A 16,927-nucleotide genomic window follows, 5' to 3' on the forward strand; every position below is an offset into this window, starting at 1 on the left:
AAAAGAAAAGAAAAAGTAAGAGACATAGCGAAGTCCCTATGTTCAAACTCCAGTGCCACAAAAAAGTAAACTATTTGGTGTTTGGAAAGTGATAGATGGTACAGAGAGAAATCCAGGGTGCGAAGATAAGGTGCAGTGGTGGGGACACGGGTCCGTTTCCGAATGGTGGTGGAAGAAGGAGTCGTTGAGGAGAGGTCCGAGAAAGGACCCACAGCAAGCGAGCCTGGCTGGGAGCCAGGGTAAGGACCAGAGGGACGGAGGGTCTGAGATGCTCCAGGACCAGCAAAGACCCGCGTGGCTGGAGTGAGTAAGCAAAAGGGGCAGAAAGGACACGGGTGCGGAGCATGATCCGGGCTGGGCAAGGAGCTGCTTTTCAGGGCCTTGCATGCCACTCTAAACATTTCAGTTTTTCCACTGAGTGATCTGGGACACGACTACTGCAGGGCTTTGAGCCAAGACGTGATGTGATCTGACAGCATTCTAAAGGGATCCTGCTGGCTGCTCTGAGGGAAGCCAGTCAGGAGTTTGGTGGGTTTGCCCAGAGATGACGACGGCTTAGACCTAGTGGTACTTACTGGAGAATTGTTCCAGTTCTGGATATATTTTAAAGGTAGAATATGTTACAGAATATGCGGCGGATCAGATGTGGCATGTATTATAAAGAAGAGAGTCAAGAATAAATCCAAGGTTTTGTGCTTAAGCCCCTGGATGGATGAATTATCATCAAGTTAACGAGGAAGACTGTACAAGCAAGTCTCGGAATAAAGATCAAGAATTCATCTTTGGACGCACTAAGTCTGAGATGCCCGTTAGGCAGTTAAGTGAAAATGGGCAGTGTCTCGTTGGGTATGTAAGTCAGGAAATCAGTGTGCAAGGTCGGGGTCGGAGATAAAACTTTCGAGCCAGCACAGATCACAGTTAGAAGCCGCAAAAGACTTAATGAGGTCCTGAAGGGAGGGGCTGAGACGAGAAGTGTACAGCTCTGAACTCAAGGTGCTCCGAGGTTAAAAAGTGGACAAAATGAGAAGGAACACAGGCTGAGGCAAGAGTCAATGAGAGCAGGAAAACCAGGAGTGTGTAGTCGGGGAGGTGAGGAAAGCGATCAGAAGGGCAAGAAATGAGTGTGGCGTTAAATGTTACGAACAGAAGTACAGTGAAACTGAGACCTCGCCGCTGAGTTTACGTATATGGGCCACTGGTTAGCCGACGAGAGCTATTTTGGTGGAATGTGCGTCTTGAAGCCTGACCCGCCTGTGTTCAAGAAAGAATGAGGCAGCACACAGCACCCTGATTAACAAACTCAAGGTGCCGACCATCTCTGACGCTGTTTCCCTCTTTGATACTGGGCACCATCTTCCCTTTGGGGTGTCAGACTTCCATCTGCCAGTGTGTACTTCTCTATGCCTGCGGAGTTTATTTGACTCTTTCATGCACCAAAGGGTAGTGCCAGGAAATTAACCTCCCTGGGAGCAGCTCTCCACCACTGACTGCTGGGAGCTGGCAGGTAAACAGCCCAGCTCCTTTGCCGTTTAGCTGGGTGTGTGTGAGGTGCTTCTGAAGCTGGTGGTTTTATACCACCGCCCAGCATATACATGAGAAATGAGCTGCATTGCCCATGCTGGTAGCCAGGCTGGAAGGAGCAGCCTCTACTGATTGTTTTCCCTGTACCTTGCAAATAAATTGTTTGGACTTGAATCTTTCCTTCAAGGTCTGCTTCTCAGGGAACCTAAATTAAGACACTGTGTATTCAGATATTGTGGTGGACTGACAAATGGTGGTTAATGTGTAACACCCAACTGAACTGAACCAGCGTGGTGCTGGGTGTGGAAGGCCCACCTGGGGATTGTTGTCAGCAGCACAGAAGCAGAACTGGAGGGGAAGACATTACTGAGGCTGGTGGGAGCTGGTCGGAGCTATGGGGAGCCTGTTGGAAGCTGTTGAGAACTGTTGGTTTTCCCGGAGGAGCTTGTCATGCTGGCTTTCCTGATGAACTCGGCTGTTCTCATCAGAGGAGGAGCTCAGCACGGCACCATCACTGAGAATGGCTTTGATTCACTTTGGGGGAGCTCTGTCCTCACTCTGAGCATCACTGCCTGGCTCCAGAGGGGAAGGTGATACACTGCTTGGTCTCGTGGAGAAGCCTGTAGCACTGGCTTTCCTGACGGGAACTCAGCTGCCCTCATTGTTGGAGGAGCTCTGGACCTCACTGTTGCTGAGGATGGCTGTGGTACTTTTCGGGGGAGCTCTAGTTCTTATTTTGAGCATCACTTCCTGGCTCCAGTGCAGATCCCCCAGCCAGCTAGCACAGATCCTTCATCCCGCTGGCACAGACTTCCTAGCTTCCACCACTGACCTATGGGCCTTCGCAGTGGAGACTCATGAAACAGGCCTGCATGAGACATTGTCATGGGCTCCACACCACCAGTTGGACTCATGGAAGGCACTGTTATGAGCTCTCGGTCTTCAGCTGGACTCATGAGGGACATTTCCAGCCCTCAGCTGGATTCTTTTGTCTTTAGTGTGTGGATAGATTTCTTGCACTCTCTTTCTGTGCATGATTCTTTGGGTGACTATGATAAATAATCTTGTAAAATATTGTCCCCCATTATGTTGTCCTGTATTATATTGTTCCCCCTGGCAAAAACTCCAAACCGACACAGAAATAACCTAAAATTTAATAAGCTCGTAGGCCCTATATTAATAAATGCTAACAGTTTATAGTTTACACAATTTGCCATAAAAAGCCCCTTCTTAACACATGATTTTGGGCAAACATTCTCAAAGCATTAGAAAATGGGAAGATGGAGACAACTTCCTTTTTGCAAATAATCCTGAGGCTTTTCTTTCTATCTGTGAAGATAAGAAATATGTATTTGACCTTTGCTCCGGGTTCCTGACAAAGCACTTCTAAACTCTTGGAATTTCCGGAGTAATGGGGTGACAGGAACATCTTTTCTTATTCACAAACCCTCTCAAACCATGTCCAAGTGTGTGCTGCTAAGGTGACCCTGTGGGGCTGTAGGCAGGCTCAGGACCGTGGTTGGTTGCTACAGGAACCAACCGTGTAGAACTTTCAGCCCCACCTCTGTACTTCCTGGGAAAAGGGAGGGATTAGAGATTGAGTTCAGGGACCTACTTCCACTAATTCTCAACCAGGCCCTCCATAAAGCCTCCATAAAACCTCTGTGCAGTGGTGTTGAGAAACCTTCCCGCTGGTAAACACAGGGAGTTGCCGGGAGGGTGACGCACCCAGAGAGGGCAGGGAAACTGCACTTTCCCTCCGTACCTTCCCTGGGCCTCTCTTCCACTCTGCTTTCTCTGATACGTGTCCTTCACAATTAGCCAGTAGTGCAAGGAAAACGTTCTCCTGCGTCCCCTGAGCTGTTCTGGCGAATTATTGGGCAGCAGAAAGAGGTCGTCAAAATCTTTGTCTCATAGCTGTTTGGCCAGAAGTACAAGTGGCAACCTGGGACTTCCGCCTGGTGTCTGAAGTGGGGTAGTCTTGTGGGGTTGAGAACTTGGTGTGTGGGACCCAGCGACAATGCCAGGAAAATTGTGGCAGAATGGAATTGAGCTGCAGGACACCGAGTTGATGTTGGCAGAGAATTGGAGCGTTGTCTGGTGTGAGAATCCCCTACCCACCTCGGTGGGAAGTGTGAGCAGAGATGTGTAAATGTTGAGGGGCTGTTGAAACCTGTGAGTTTAGTGAGAGTGTCTTTCTCAGTCCTAGGGCAGGGAAGTGTGAGCAGAGATGTACCATACTCAGATTCTTTAAAAGTATCTTTGTGTCCTGAGTTTGGAAGGCATTACCACACTGTGTGCACTGCCGGGCACGGGGCTGAGAGCAAAAGTTTGATTTCACACCCGGTGTATTAATTTTGCATCTGTGATGTCTAATCATGCGAAGTCCAGGAAATTATTAATGAGGCAGTAATGCTCTGGGCTCCTGAGCGATTTTGCGCTTAGAACATTTTATGAGTATTCATTATTCAGCCTAGCATCTTTGAGGTAGATAGTTTACTTTACGGTTGGAGTGGTTACTTAACTCCTCGTGAGAGACGGAGATTTTTCCCAATGCAGCATACAATCACAATTAGAATATGTGCTTCTTTATGAGTATGTCAAGAACACCTCCTATTTAATGTAGCTAAATACATACTTCCTTTGTATTCCTATAGAACTAAATACGTTCTATTTCTAAAATTCTCTGAGAACCTGCTCGTCGTAGTTGCGGAGAGTCTTGGACCAGCAGCTGAGCGCTGACTATCCTATCACCTCTCTGTCTCAGCACCTGCTTTAGGGCCTTTTGAGAAAAGAAAGCCTGTCTGGAGCATCTTGTTATTTTCTTCAAGAGTACCTCCTCTTAGCCTGGGCCAGTGGCTCATGCCTGTAATTCTTGCCCTTGGGCAGGCTGAGTCAGGAGGATGGCAAGTTCAAGCCCAGCCTTAGTGAGACCCTGTCTCAAAATAAAAAAATAAAACTAAAAACATCTGGGGATGTAATTCAGTGCAAAGTCCCTGGGTTAAATAATCCCTAGTACTCCCCCCCGCCCCCCGACACACAAAGTACTTTCTTTACCCACATCTTAAATGTCACTCACATTGATATGGCTAGTTCTGCTTTTGTTCATTTCTTCTTCCATGTACTCTTCCTTGGGGAAAGCTTGTGTGTATAATGTTCACTGTGTGCCCCGTAGCCCTTTACAAATGCTTGCATTTTTGTGTTCACTTTCACCACTGCGACAAAATGCCTGAGCAAATCAACCTAAAGGGAGGGAAGGTTTATTTCTGGCTCAGTTTCAGAGGTTTCAGTGCATTGTCAGCTGGTTCCATTGCTTGACAGCTGGGAGCATGTGGTGAAGGTTCCTGCTTACTCACCCTAGAGGAGGGGGGAGAGAGAGAGGTGGGGGGAGAGGGAGAGGGAGAGGGAGAGAGACAGACAGAGACAGACAGAGACAGAGAGAGAACCCGTCTGGGTCAGCAGCCTACTAGATGGTGCCACCCACATTCATGGCAGGGCTTCCCATCGGTTTGCTGTACCACCTGCCACCTGCCACCTGCCTCTGGAAACACCCCCACAGACACATCCAGAAGCATCTTCTTACTATTCCCACTTTATAGACTAGAAAACTGAGGCACAGAGAAGTTAGAATTTGCCCAAGTTCCCACCGCTCGTAAGTGGTGGGGCCAGTACTTGGACTCTGTCTCCAGAAGCCATGTTGTTTATCACCTCACTGTTTTCTGCAGTGTAGACTGTGCGTATTCTTTGGAGAATCTCAAGCCTATTAGTCAAACCTATTTGCTTCTCGTGAGCAGCAGATCTATACATGCAAGTGAATGTACATTTCCATCTCACTGTCCAGGAAGTATTTCCAACTGCACACAACATAAACAGACCTCTTTAGCCTCTTTCTCCTCAGAACACCCTGTACCTGTCTTTTAGAAAATGGAATCAAAATCCAGCCCATGAAAGAGTCATAAATCCGGAGTTAACCTTGGCTCCCTATTTTCCTCTCAACTCTTATCTTCATGTTTCTTGCTTCTTTCCTGAATTGCTGATTAGCAAGAGTTCCAGTAGGTGAATAAGCCGTGTTCACCGCCGTGATTTATACATGCTTGGGCATAGCTGACGAGCTCGTAGGGAAAGTCTCCTCAAGGTCCATTTGCAAAAGCAAGCGAGAAGTCTGTGGAGGGGGATGGAAAAAAGGAGGGTTCAGTTTAAGGGAAATTGGATAGAACAATGAGCTTGACCGAAGAACAAAGTGAGCGTCAGGTTTGGAAGGGAAGGGGCCGGCCTGGAAATAGCGTGGTGTTTCTCACTTGCGTCTCTGACTTATAGCATGGTGTACAATATACTATTGTTGAAAAAAATTTTGTTTTGCCTAAGTACTGAGCCCGGGGCTTTCCACTGAGCTACATCCCCACTCCTTTTTTTTTTTTGAGACAGTGTCTTACTAAGTCACTAAGTTACCCAAACTAGAATCCAACTTGCGCTTTTTCTGCCTCGGTCTCCTAGAGTGCTGGGATTACAGGTGTGGGTCACTGTACCCACTCTATTGTTGGAATTTTACTCAGAATATGATACTGATATAATATTGCAGAACAGGAACCTTTATTCTGGGCTACATATTATAATTTTCGTATACCCATTTAAATCCTTTAATTTTTATTTTTAAATAACATTGTGAACTCTAAAATAAATGTAAAAAGTAAAATGTTCCATAACTATCTTCCTCCAAAAAACCCCTCTTTTCATGCCTTGATCAAGATAAATTATTTTTAAGTGAGACACATTTTATTTTTCTTGTATTTAAATCCACAATTATTTACATATAAAATGGGTATAAAGGTATTTAGTGATATGTTTATTAAATTTTAGAATAGAACCAGAGATAAATGAGATAATGTACCAAGTTTTTCTAAAACAAAGGTATTGTACTTTATGCATTTCAAAAAACACGTAAAACAATAAATATTAGAATAGTACATAAAAGTCAAATAATCAATAGTCCAACCATTCCAACCCATCATTTCAGTGTATTCTCTTTCAAGATGTTTTTCTTTCTTAAACAATAATATTTTAAGTATGTATAGAAAATGTATAATGCGTTTTTAAAAGACAACATAGAATTTGGTGCAGGGGGCATCAGAGCAGGTGTGGGGGTGCAGCTCAGTGGAAGAGAGCTTCAGAGTGCACGAGGCCTTGGGCTCATCAGTCCCCAGCACCGCAAAAGCAAAAGCAAAAGCAAAAACAAAAGTAAAGAGAGAAGGTATTAGAGTATCATGGTTAAGGGTATCCACTTTGGGGGAGGCGGTCTTCTTTAGAGTCCAGTCCCTATCTTCTGTGTATATGCATTTACATATTTATAGATGTAATTATGTAAGTTTACATGATTCTCCTAGCCATCACTTTGGCTTTTGCATAATAATTAATTTATTAGATGACGTCTAACATCATACATGTAAACCTTTCGTTATTTCCTAATTTATTGTATCGAAAACAGATACAGGGGCTGGGGATTTGGCTCAGCGGCAAAAGCGCCTGCCTGCAAGCGCAAGGTCGTGAGTTTGGTTCCCGGTAATGGAGAAAAAAACCAAAAAACCAAAAAAGAAAGCAGATACAGCCCATTGCTTCAATTTCCACTTCTTTTATTTCTAAGGTTATCCTACCATGTTTTCTTTTGTAAATCCTTTATTTAACAGGTGTGATTTCTTATAGATTTATGCACATTTTAAATAAGAAGCCTCATTGTCTTATTTCTTGAAAATATCTTCTGATTTGCTCTTTACCCTTTTGTTTTAGTTGAGTTTTTACACAGTCAAACCTGTTCTTTCCTTTATGTTTTCTTCTTTTAAGATTCTTCTTATTGAAATGACTGGTAAATAATTAATATTATTTTCTACCATTTAGTTTTCAAAATATTTAACTCTTTGATTCATGTGCAATTCATTCTAGCACGGACAAGGCATTTAATTATTTCCCTCATGTTTCTAAGCAATTATCCTAATGATATTTATTGAGCAATCTTCTATTATGCTTCCGAATTGCTTTCTATTTTTAGAATTTTCTCTATGGTAATTTTAAACCAGTAATACTGCCCACAAAATCCTGTGATCCCTTTTCACTATTATATTTTTTGTTTTTGTTTTGTTTTTGTTTTTTTTTTCCGGTACTGGGAATCGAATTCAGGACCTTGCACTTGCCAGGCAGGTGCTGTGAAGCTGAGCTAAACCCCCGTCCCCTCTTCACTATTATATTATCTCAAAGATCTTAAATATTCTCTTAGTCTCCACTCAGTGTAAACTCTGATTATATGACACGCAACTTTTCACTTAAGAAAAGCACCCGTGACTTAAAAGCTGAAATATAGGCTTTTAATTTGCTCTCAACAACTAACTTCGTGTACACATCCATCCGCAGCTGACAGTTTACGCTTAGTAATGAGAGGTAAGGGCCTTTTCTGAAGTTTTTCCTTGTCTTAGTTGCTTTTCTTATTGCTGAGACAAAATACCAGACACTCGAGGGGAAAGGAGGAGAGGCTTATTTCGGCTCACAGTTTGTAGATGTTTTAGTCCATAGTCAGCTGGCTCCAAGGCAGGGTGGCACGGCAGAGGGCATTACAGGAGAAACAGTCCATGGCAGGGCGGGCAGAATGCAGCAAGCAGCCAACCTGCCTTTCCCTTTCATCCCATTCAGGCTACCAGCCTTTCGCATGGTGCCACCCAGAAGTCTGCTGATTCTAATCAGCGGACTAATTTAGTACCACACACCCCTAATCCCAGTATGACACACCCTAGATCCAGCCAGCTTCAAAAATCCACCTACCAGCACATGAAACTTTGGGGGATCTCTAGATACAAGCTATAACAGGGCTCACAATAGTTTCTTCTCGCCAGAGTTTTTACATCACTGACAAAAATGAACAGAAAAAGGTACACAAGCCAGGTGTCATGGTGCATACCTGTAACCCCAGCACTCTGAGAGGCTGAGGCAGGAGGATTGAAAGTTGGATCCCAGCCTGCGTAATTTAGGGACTTAGTGAGATCTTGTCTTAAAATAAAAAGAATACAAAGAGTGAGAGAGGCAGCTCAGTGTGGAGGCCCTGGCTTCAATCCGCGGTAACATTTGCCCTCACTCCACCACAGATGAAGGCGTGCTCAACACAACCTCACTACCCCACAGCTGTACGCTTGGGTCCTACAACACATCCTTCCTTAGGGATTCCTAGGGTACATGCCCTTCCCCAAGATTCTGACTTTTTACTTAAAGTCCTCTCAACATTTTCTATGCGCTTCACCAGAGACTATCTCTCTAGTTATATGACTTCCCCTTCTTAGAAACGTCCTGTGACTCCCACTGCTTGAAGGACAATGGCCCACATTCTTCTGAGTGTTGACAAGCCCTTTCAGAACAGGGCTCTTTCTCTGTTTGCAGCTCCACTTTCCTTGCTCCTTCGTAGGAAGATGTGTTCTGACCGAGCGTCCCAGCGGGGGTTCACATGGCCCTGTCACTCAGGTTCGGGGAAGTTTGAGGCAAGGCAGAAGGGGCAGGTGGACCCCACAATGCCTTCACCCCAAAGACCAACCATAGGTAATGGACCGAAGTAGTAGGCCAAAGTCCTACCTACAGATCAAAACACAAGTGATAGTTTTGCAACTCTTGGTTACACAGAAATAGGGGAAGGAATGATGTTCGCCCTGGGGACAAAAGTAAAAAGATTCAGAATACATTTCAAGACCCAACAGGCAAGCCATGTAGAGTGATTATCTTGGTGGGGAAAATAAAGATGATTTTTGTGTGTCATACCAGAGATTGAACGCAGGCCTTCACACTGAGCTACATCCCAGGCCCTGCTTTTATTTTTTATTTTGAGACAGGGTCTCTCACTAAGTTGCTAAGTTGCCCAGGAGTATGGCACCAGAAATTGCAGGGTTCCAAAGGTACATCAAGGGTCACCACGGAAACCACAGGGAACAACACTGGTGTCCCGGCCTTCTGGAACAGACGGAATGATAGAAAGTAAGGCAGAGCAATCCACGGAGAAAGCTGAGTGGGGCTTGGGGGCCTGATCACCGCCTAGCGAAAGGGTCAGGGACCATCAGAAATGGAAGGTGACGTTGACGTGTACCCTGCGGAGTCATCTCCAGCTGATAAGGAGAACCACTCTGTGAGTGTACATTTCACTTACACGGTTACCTATGGCTAACTTAAATAACACCAAGATCCAAGTAGATGTAATCACTGAAGGCCAGTAAAAATTAGATTTTGGAAATGGATTTGTACGCTAACTCTATGCTTTACCAATACTAACATGTGTTTGTATACTCTAACCCTAGAGCATTACACTCTTACTGAATTCTACTGTAATTCCTGTGAGTTAGAAATTAGTATAATCTCTATTTAGTAGCAGAGGATACCAAATTCAGAATAAGGTATATTGCTAGTGCCAGAGTGATTCCTGAAACCAGGGCTCCTGCTTATACATCCAGGAATTTTCCCCACTACTCCAGAGTACAAACAGACTGACTTAGGCATCCAGATGATTTACCTAAATTAATCTCCCAAACATAATTACTCATTTTTTATTCATTCTTCAATTATTTGTTGAGTGTCTTTTGCGTTAGTTTTTCTTATCTTTAAAGTGAGACTAATAGTAGAACAGTACATACATCATAGCTGACTGAGGTGAAAACTGATAAAACTTGCTGTGGTTGACTTGTAATAAAATTTAGCCACTCATCCAGGCATGGTGGCATACACCTATAATCCCAGCACTCGAGAGGCTGAGGCAGGAGGATCACTGCAAGTTTGAGGCAACTCTGGACTACATAGTGAGCTCAAGGCCAGCCTGAACTTCATGGCTGGAGCCTGTCTCAAAAAACAAAAACCAAAAAACCAAAAAAACAAAAAACCCAAACAGACAAACAATAAAAAAACCTTAACCACTGTTGCTCTTTTTCTCATAGAAATATATAGAGTACAGTAGAGACTTGTATTAAATGTGCATTTGGGAGTGAACATTTGAAACTTGAGATTCCGATGTGTAGCTCACTAATGGCATGGCATGGCAGTTTCCCAGCACAGCATTGGTGGGGTGGTCACAGCTGAGGTGGTGATGGAGGATGAGGAGTGGGATAGGGAGGGTTTATATATCTATATCTATACATACCTGGGGATTGAACCTAGGGTCTTTGCACTGAGCTACATCCCCAGCCTTGTTATTGTTTTATTTTGAGACGGGTCTTACTAATTCACTAAGTTGCCCATGCTGAGCTTGAGCTGGAGCTCTTCCTGCTTCACCACCCACCCTCCTGAAGAACTGTGGGATTACAGGCGTGGACCACTATGCCTGGATTATTTTATATATTTTTTGGTGAGAAAAGTTCACTTCAAAATAAATGTAGATGGATACATTCTGTAAAATTTTAAAAATGCATAGAATTGTTAGGCTATTTGAAAAACTAGCGTACTGGACAATAAATTGACTACTACTGCTCCTGAGTCTTCCTTTTTTATCCTCCTTTTCATTTTTATATCATGTGTGGCACTGGGGATTGAACCCAGAGCCTCATATAAGCCAGGCACACACTACCGGTGAGCTACAAGCCCAGTCCCAGAGTCTTTCTCTTACCTTCTAAATCGGCATCATTGTTTGTTGGCTGCATTAGAGAAGGTGAGATGACTATGGAATTAACTTGCTAGAGGTGGTGCTCCCTGGGCTGGGGCTGTAGCTCAGTGACCAGACACCTGTCCAGGTGTGTGACACCTAGGTTCTGTCCCTAGCTCCCACTCACCAAAGAATTAATGTTCACTAAACCAGTATTTTCTATACCATGGTTTGTAGAATGCTACTACACTACAGTGAACCACAATCAATTTTTGTAGAGTAGTGGGAACCAAACACAGGGCCTCCTCCATGTACTTCAGATGTTAATAGACGCCAGTGAGGAGCACAACGGGGGCAATACAATATCTTCTATTGGTTCATTCCAAGCTTAAGGTATTCCAGTATTTTTTCTAAATGTTTTGAAGAAATAGTTATAGACACTATGCATTTTATTTGACTCTTTATTATCTCAAAAATGTAAGACCTATAAGCTAAATAATGTAATTTAAGATAATTTAAGAGGAAATTTAGAGAAAGTTCTTTGTATTAGAGCAAATTATGAATTCTGGCTTTTATTCCTACCACCAAACAGTTCCATCACTTTAGTAAATCAGTTGTTCATTACAAAACTTAGTTACTTGTTTTCTTATTTTTTGCTCCTATTTTGCTCCATCATCTTTTTGTTTGTCTGTTTGTTTTGTTTTTTTGGAGACAGGGTCTTGCTCTGTAATTCAGGCTGGCCTGGAACTCACTATGTAGTCCAGCCTGGCTTTGTTTTTTTTTTCAATTTTTATTTTAAAGAGTAAAAGAAGGATAACATAATAATGGGGGGGGATTACCAAATTACAGACAAAGTGGTAGGAAATTATCAATGGTTATTGTTTTACATATTGTTATCTACAAGATAGTTTCTCAGGAAAACAAATAGACAAATAATAGTGAGTTACAGACAAAAGAGCTAGGAGATTATCAATAGTTGTTGTACTATACTTTGGTATCTTCAAAGTGGCTTCTAAAGAAAATAAAAAGAGCCATACATGAGTAACCAATTGATCATTAACTATTCTCAATGGTTGTTGTAGGAAACACATAATAATAAATATATATCCATTTATGAAATAGGATAGGAACAATACAAACATTGCAGAGTTATGAATAGATTAGTAGGAAAATATCAATGGCTGCTGTAATACATGGTGATATCTTCAAAGTGGTTTCTCAGGAAGACATAGATACAGAAGAAGGATCTAACAAGTAGTTACAGCCTAAGGGTTGTCAAAAATAGCATATTACCTCCTCACCAGTGACTCCTTTCACTGAGGTGTGATAGCTGGAAAGAAGGCCAGGATTGAAAAGAAGGACTGAGAAACTTGCACCTGTGTTTAGCAGCAGGCTGTTTTCTTGTTCCTCCATAGTCACGATTACCCGGGGTTCCTCCATGGAGATGACAGTCTGGCCAGAGGGAGGAGGCAGAGTATGCCCCGGGCCCCCTCATTCCTGTTGGACTAACTGGTAGGATGGGTCTGAGCTCTGGGGCCTCCACTTCAGAGGGCAGATATCTCCAGTAGTCTCATTTGCATTCAGGGCATGGCCCAGCGGGCAGCTTAGGGCAGTTCCTCTTGAGGTGGCCTGGCTTTTAACAGTGGTAGCAGATGAATGCAGTTGTCAAGTTCTTCTTGGAGCCCAGGGAATCAGACTTAGGGTCTGTTTCTCTTAGTGCTGCAGCAAAAGCAGCTGCTTTTTCTCAGTCTCTTTGTTTTCTCTCCTTGGCCGCCTCCTCCTCGTTACAGCTATAGAATACTGAGGAGGCAATTCTTACTAACATCTCAAGTGAGCTATCTGGGGCGAAAGCCATTTTTTGCAGCTTTTTCTCTCCAGCCTCCCTGTGCATTGGGACCCCACAACCAGTTAGTGTCTTCTCCCCAACCGTCAGCAGGAATCTCATTGCAGACCTCCCCCGTCCTCCACGCGCTCCTCCACCGCAGCCTGTACTGTCAGGGGAAGCATGGCTTCCAGGGGATCTCCCCAGGTATTGCACAAGGTCCTCCTGGTTTACAGCTTCCCAACGGCTCTCATGACCCTGGTCCACAGGACCTCTGACTCCTCGGGCTTAGTCTGCATTCTCATGTTCTCTGAGTCCTTGTTCAGCAGCTGCTCCTCTGCTGACTCTGGACCTTGCTGGTTCTCAATGGCAGGGGCAAGAGTGACCCTTTGTGTGGCACGTATTCCCAGGGGTTTCCCCATGTTGGAATGATTCATGCATGTCCATGGGCAGGCCTCCGCAGCCAGTGCGTGGTGGGCCAATTGTGTCATTGCTTCTCTGTGCCATGATAGTTTTGAATTGTATGGTGGTGGTTGGCCAGAGGGCTGGCGTGCACCAGCATGTGCTGCCGTGGTACCTGAGAGGCTGAGGGCCAGCCTGAAGGCCGGTGCTCCCTGCCGCATGGCTTCCTGGGTGCCAGGGGCCCTCCTCCCCCAGCCTGGCTTTGACCTCATGACAATCCTCCTGCCTCAGCCTCCCGAGAGCTGGGATTACAGGTGTATGCCACCATGCCTGGCCTTTGTGCTACATAATCTTTAACAAATAAAAGATCGTTAAGAAACTCCCAGCACTCATCCATCACCCTATGCCCCACCTCCAGGTGCCTCAGCTGAATTCCTGGGGCAGTGCGGAGTTTGACAATTCTAACTGGCTGATCTTCCAGGCTTCTCTTGGTTCTTCTTTGATTCAGTTTTTGCTTTTTGGGACAGAACCTCACTATGTAGCCCAGGCTAGTGGAATCAGTGAGATCCATCTGCCTCCCAAGCACTGGCAAGGATTTGAATTCTTAAACAGGCATTCATGGGATGCTGGGTGAGGCCAAGGTGCTAGCTTATGAGCCACACTGTCTACATACTTTTGGTATTCTGATTCTACTGTAATAATCTTTTTACATACATAGTTTATTATTTTTTTGCTGTGGTGGGGTCAAACCCAAACCCTGTACACACCAGGCAAGTGTTCCACTGCTGAGTTCCAGCTCTGTTTATACATTTTACTTAAAGCTGCTTTACATTAGTTTTGGTATCAGACAAAGAACAAACTGTCAAAATACAAACCATTCAAGTTACAGTGAACTCCAAATTAGTTAGCAGTATATATTTCTATTGCTTCTCATGCTTAATCTGAAATTAATTTCTGGAAAGAATTGAAAGTATATATTCTATATTTTTTTTACTTGCTTAGGTAACTTATTATCACTACTGAACAAGAATGCTCTAATGATATAGTCTACTGAGAAATGACGACCATTTTAAAACAGTAGAATATGTAAACCACACAGCTGTCAGGTCTTCGACTATCCTGAGCTCACTTTTCCTTGTCCTCTTCCAGTGAGAGAGTATCTTCCTTTTTTCCCCTTGCAGCTCCATTGCTTCTGCCCCCATCTGAATCTTTTTGGATTTTCTTTCTGGTCTCATGACTGGTCACAACCCGGTTGCCATGCCTGCATTGCCTTGTGGGATACACTTTATGAGGAGCTGGGCAACCTGAAGACACTGAGCTGGAGAGTGAGGAGGCTGGAAGCCCTGTGAGGTGGGAGCAGGCTGAAGAGCAGGAGGGTTTTAATCTGGGGCATTTTAAGGGGGAAGGGGTGATCAAGGGAGCTGCTCTGCTTTCTCTGATACCAGGCATCGAACTGAGCACTTTGCACTTGCCTGGCAGGCACCGTGCCACTGAGCTACATCCCCACCCCCTGCTTTGCCCTTTTGAAGAGTTGTCTTGTGTGAGAGTGACTAAGAGTCCTCAGCACAGCCTCAAGGGGAAGAGTTACAACTGGAGGGCGCTGACATCATCTGCAGCTGGCTCTGGCCCGCTCTGCAGGTGCACACGCTCAAGCTGCAGGGTGTCTGAAACCAAGCTCAGAAGATAGTTGCGTTCAACTCAAACGCCGTTTGTCAGCTCAAGGCATTTTCTCTACTAACCTATTGGATTTCTGTAGGTAACATTCGCTCCGTTTTCTGTAGTTGGGTGACGTCTTAGATCTCTTGTTTTCTTTATGGGCAATACACCCTTTTTTACTGTTGCTTAAAATGAAAGTCCATTCCTTCCATTTATAATAGGTGGGGTGGCTGGGAAGAATTTCGCTCCATCATCTTCCTCCACAGACTGTAAACGCATGCCTTTATTATGAAACCACAACCCCCAGGAACCTTGACCTCATGATAATTGAGGGAATAATGTGTTTTATGATCTCATTAGAATCTTGGCATGTGTACATGCTGCGGGTGCACTGTCTTGTTCACAGTTTTCTTCTAGAATATTAAAATAGTTTTCCATTGTGCAGATTTGAGAGATTCAATTATAGCGACATTTATTTTTCTTTGAGTAACATCAAAAACATTACTTACAACAACTTGTTACATTTTTTTTTTTTTTTCCTGGTATGGGGAACTGAACTCATGACCTCATGCTTGCCAGGCAGGCACTGTGCCGCTGAGCTAAATCCCCAGCCCAGCAACTTGTTACATTAAAAAATTCATTATAATATTCATATAAATGTGCTAAGGTAAAAGCTTTTAATTTTCGTTTATTTTAAGGCTTTCTATTTGTAATTCTCTGAAAATGTAGATTTGGAGTTCTTTTCATGAGATTATGAAATTAAAAATGTATGCACTGAATGAGAACTCAAATTTCTATTTTCTAAAAAAATTATGATGGTGCTCAAATCCAGGATTTTGCATACTAGGCAAACACTCTACCACGAAGCTACACCCTTAGCCCCCTACTTCTATTTTTGTGGAACATGGCCTTGCTATTAGTGCAGAAGGCCCTGAACTCACTATGTAGCCAGGCTGGCCTCAAACTTGAGCTAATCTTCCCGCCTCAGCCTCCCCAGTACAGGATTACAGGTGTGTAGCACCATGCCCAGCCTCTACTTCTAATACGCTTTTTCTATACAACGCTTAGATGAAAAGTTCTTAGGGAACTTGATTTTACATGCGACAAGAATTTAAATAAACAACTTGCAAATAGGTTGTCATCATTGTATCTATGTCTTCTTAAGCGATTCACACACTTTGGTTTTCTGTATTTCACATAAAAATCTCAGAATTTTTTCAACAATAATTTGAATTGGCCAACACGATTGTTGACGCTAAGATTTGCGAGAGTGAACATCAGGCAAAATTCACCTCACAGAGCGAGGTCGGCATATTCGAGAGCTGAAGCGCATCTCCACGGAGTTCAGCAGTGGGTACACTCCTCGGAACTTTTACAACTTTAAACAGTCTTGCAAGATATTTTTCTTCGTATATGCAGATGAGGGGATGTTAGCAGGTGTTTTGGGTAATTCTTTCAGCTCTATATGACTCTGGGCTTAGAGTTTAAAGATTTGGATGTTAGCATAGGCGTTTTTTAACTGTCTTACGAGGACGTATTTGGCTAGACTGACACGCTCTGAATGACCTTACTGAACATCAAGTAATACGCTGTCTGTGCCTGCTTAGCTTTCGGAGAGCCAGCCAAGCCGCCCAGCGGCCGAGGACCACGGGGAGCCTCCGCAGGGCAGGGCAGTCCGCGCGCTCTCGCGTGTGCGCCCCCTCTCTGCCCGGAACGCAAGGGCGGGCCCCGGCCGGGTTCCGCGGAGCCCGCGCCCTCGCACGGGGGTCTCAGCGCCGGTCCGGAGGAAAGGCGCCCAGGGCTGGCTGGTGGCGCCCCGCTTCGAAGGTGGCCAACCTGGAGGAGGGAGCCGCGCTGGGAGACCCGTCCCGGGCCTCCTGCAAGGAGCGCCCCCCTGCCTCCCTGCGGGCTGCGGCCGCCAGCCCCCGGCAGCTCTTTTG

General features: G+C 44.5%; 1 long non-coding RNA gene across 1 annotated transcript; it reads right to left on the bottom strand.

Moving 5' to 3' along the window:
- Positions 1 to 4,626: 4,626 nt before the first annotated feature.
- Positions 4,627 to 15,511, bottom strand: LOC102005410. Its single transcript, XR_001234879.1, has 3 exons — positions 15,071 to 15,511; positions 5,432 to 5,683; positions 4,627 to 4,878 (listed from the first exon to the last, which is right to left on the bottom strand). It is a non-coding gene; the product is annotated as an uncharacterized LOC102005410 (long non-coding RNA).
- Positions 15,512 to 16,927: the final 1,416 nt, after the last annotated feature.

The sequence above is a fragment of the Chinchilla lanigera genome, unplaced genomic scaffold, assembly GCF_000276665.1.
Source record: "Chinchilla lanigera isolate Chin_1 unplaced genomic scaffold, ChiLan1.0 scaffold00034, whole genome shotgun sequence".
Lineage (NCBI taxonomy): Eukaryota > Metazoa > Chordata > Mammalia > Rodentia > Chinchillidae > Chinchilla > Chinchilla lanigera.